This window comes from Petaurus breviceps, unplaced genomic scaffold, assembly GCF_028583685.1.
Source record: "Petaurus breviceps papuanus isolate PSGF00001 unplaced genomic scaffold, PetGlider_PUasm1.0 184, whole genome shotgun sequence".
Lineage (NCBI taxonomy): Eukaryota > Metazoa > Chordata > Mammalia > Diprotodontia > Petauridae > Petaurus > Petaurus breviceps.
The window spans coordinates 13988394-13991694 of record NW_027185793.1 but is presented as its reverse complement, the minus strand read 5'-3'; the positions used below and the strand labels follow the sequence as shown (position 1 = coordinate 13991694).

Here is a 3301-nt window from a genome sequence, read left to right as displayed (position 1 = left end):
ATATATATATATATATATATATATATATATATATATATATATTTCCCTCATGCACCCATTACTGATGAAAGGAGGTTACCAGAACTACTAGCTCTCCTCCACCATCTAATACCTATGTATCAATTCTTTCTCTTGTGCTTTATTTGTGTGAAAAACTCCTTTTAGCTGTTCCTAAATAGTTTTACTTTTAAAATTCATATCATGCCCAGGTTTTCCCAAGTCTTATTATGAACTATCCAATTATTAATAAGAATTCTAGATATAAATTTTACATTTTACCCATATAAAAAGTAAACAGTCTGTCCTTATGGATCCCTTAAAATCGGTCTTTGTTATGGGCCTTATATTTATATTGGTTCTTATATGTCAAATGATCTATTAAGTTGAGGACTTTTTTTTAACAAAGTATTGAAAATCTCAGAGTTTATCAAATGTCAATGTTTTTCATTAAGGATAATAGTTAACTTTGCAGGGTATGATATTTTTGCCCAAAAGCCCAATTTTTTTGCTTTTGATATATTATTTTCCAAGACCTGCAGTCCTTTAATATTTCTGCTCCTAGGTCTTGTGTGATTCTCATTGTGGCACCATCATATTTAAATTTTCTTAACCTTGATGCTTTTTTTATTTTTGCCTTTTGGAGGGCAATCGGAGTTAAGTAACTTACCCAAGGTTACATGGCTATTTTGTGTGTGTGTGTGTGTGTGTGTGTGTGTGTGTGTGGGTGGGTGTTAAGTGTCTGAGGCCAGAAGCCAACTCAGGTCCTCCTGACTCCAGGCCAGCACTGTACTCACTGCACCACCTAGCCACCCCTAAATAATCTTTTTTTAATAATATAATAAAAATAGTCTTTTTAAAAAATAATGTTTGTTTTTTGGAGGGCAATTGGAGTTAAGTGACGTGCCCAAGGTTACATGGCTAGTTTTTGTGTTAAGTGTCTGAGGCCAGATTTGAACTCAGGTCCTCCTGACTTCAGGGCCAGTGTTCTATTCACTGTGCCACCTAGCCACACCTGGTCTTGGTGCTTTTAATGTTTATTTCCTTGAGCTGAGGATTTTGGAACTTGATTATGATATTCCTATAAATTTTCCTCATCAGATCCTATTTTTAAGTGGTGATTGATGGATTTTTTTTTTTAATATTTCTACTCCCCCCCTTGTTCTAATGCTTCAGGGCAATCTTCTTTAATTATTTTTTTGTACTATTGTATCAAGATTTGTTTATCATAACTTTCAGTTAGTCCAAAAATTTTATATTTTCTCTTGATGTATTCTCCAAATCTGTTATTTTTCTTATAAGATGTTTCACTTCCTTTTCAATTTTTTTCATTATTCATATTTTGTTTAATCATTTCTTGGTGTCTTATAATTTCACCGGCTTCACTTTGCCCAATTCTAATTTTCAAGGTGCCATTTCCTTAAGATTCTGGATCTATTGGCGGCGGCGGCGGCTGGGGGCTCGGCGTGACCGTGGCTGTGTTCCCAGGCGCTCAGCTCCTCACCATCGGGGATGCGAAAGCCGAGATCCAGAGACACGCAGAACAGCAGGCGCTGCGCTTCGAGGTCCGCACCGGGCAGGACACTGCCTGCATCTCCCTCTACAGCCATGAAGATGGTTGTGTGTTTAAGTGCTCCGTGTCCAGAGAAACAGAATGCAGTCGAGTGGAAAAGCAGTTTTTCATCATCACCCTGGGATATAACAGCATCCTCATACAGTTTGCAACACCCAATGATTTCTGTTCATTCTATAATATTCTGAAAACCTATCGAGATCACAACTTAGAGCACTCCGTCTTCAGTGAGCAGACAGAAGAATCATCCGCTGTGCAGTACTTCCAGTTCTATGGCTGTCACAGCAGCAGAACATGATGCAGGATTATGTATGAACGGGCACATACCAGAGGGCCATCCTGCAGAACCATAACGATTTCAAGGACAAGATTGTCCTAGATGTGAGCTGCAGCTTGGGGATCCTGTCTTTTTTTGCTGCTCAGGCAAGAGCAAGGAAAGTCTATGTAGTAGAAGCAAGCACCATGGCTCAGCATGCTGAGGTTTTAGTAAAGAGCAACAACCTCACAGACCGAATTGTGGTCATTCCTGGAAAGGTGGAGGAAATCTCACTTCCTGAGCAGGTGGACATAATTATTTCAGAGCCAATGGGCTACATACTTTTCAATGAATGTATGTTGGAGAGCTACCTCCATGCCAAGAAATACTTAAAGTCTAGTAGAAAGATGTTTCCAACCATTGGGGACGTTCATCTTGCACCATTCACAGATGAACAACTCTACATGGAACAGTTTACCAAGGCCAATTTCTGGTATCAGCCATCTTTTTATGGAGTTGACTTGTCAGCACTTAGAGGAGCAGCAGTAGATGAGTATTTCAGACAGCCCGTTGTGGATACATTTGATATCAGGATTTTAATGGCTAAGTCAGCAAAATATACAGTGAATTTCTTAGAAGGCAAAGAAGGTGATTTGTACAGGATAGAAATCCCATTCAAGTTCCACATGCTGCACTCAGGGCTTGTCCACGGCTTGGCTTTCTGGTTTGATGTAGCCTTCATTGGTTCAATAATGACAGTGTGGCTGTCCACAGTGCCCATGGAGCCTCTGACTCACTGGTACCAAGTTCGGTGTTTGTTTCAGTTGCAGCTCTTTGCAAAGGCCGCGGACACTCTCTCAGGGACATGTCTGCTCATCTCAAATAAGAGACAGAGCTACAACATCAGTATTGTTGTCCAGGTGGATCAGAAAGGTTCCAAATCCAGTAAGCTGGATCTGAAAAACCCTTTCTTTAGATATTCAGATACGATGCCATATCCTCCACCTGGCTCTCACTATACATCTCCATCTGAGAATATGTGGAACACAGGTGGTGCCTACAATCTGAGCAGTGGGATGGCTGTGACTCGGATGCCAACAGCCTACGACCTGAGCAGTGTTACCATGTTTCCCTGATAATAAGACACCGTCTTATTATTTTTTTTGGAAAGAAAAACACCAGAGGGCTTATTTTCAGGGGAGGGCTTATGTTGTCCTGCCTCAGCTCTCCTCCGCAGCACTGCTCTCAATGGCGCCAGCAAGCAAATCACTGGGGAAGAACAGGATGACGCGCTCACTGCTGCAGCTCTGATTGGATGCAGCTTAGAGAGCGGCATGCGTTTCACGGGGGGTGGAAGGTGCATACAGAGGGCACCGTAATGTAGCGTGTAGCGCAGGGGATCACCTTCACTACAGTAGCAATCTCAATAGGGCTTATTTTCGGGGGAGGGCTTATTTTAGAGGAATCTTACACAG

The 3301-nt window shown here is 41.4% G+C and overlaps 1 pseudogene; it reads left to right on the top strand.

Moving 5' to 3' along the window:
- The window catches only part of LOC138161221 (histone-arginine methyltransferase CARM1 pseudogene), a 46462-nt pseudogene extending 43500 nt beyond the window's left edge, over positions 1–2962 (top strand).
- The last annotated feature ends 339 nt before the right edge of the window (positions 2963–3301 follow it).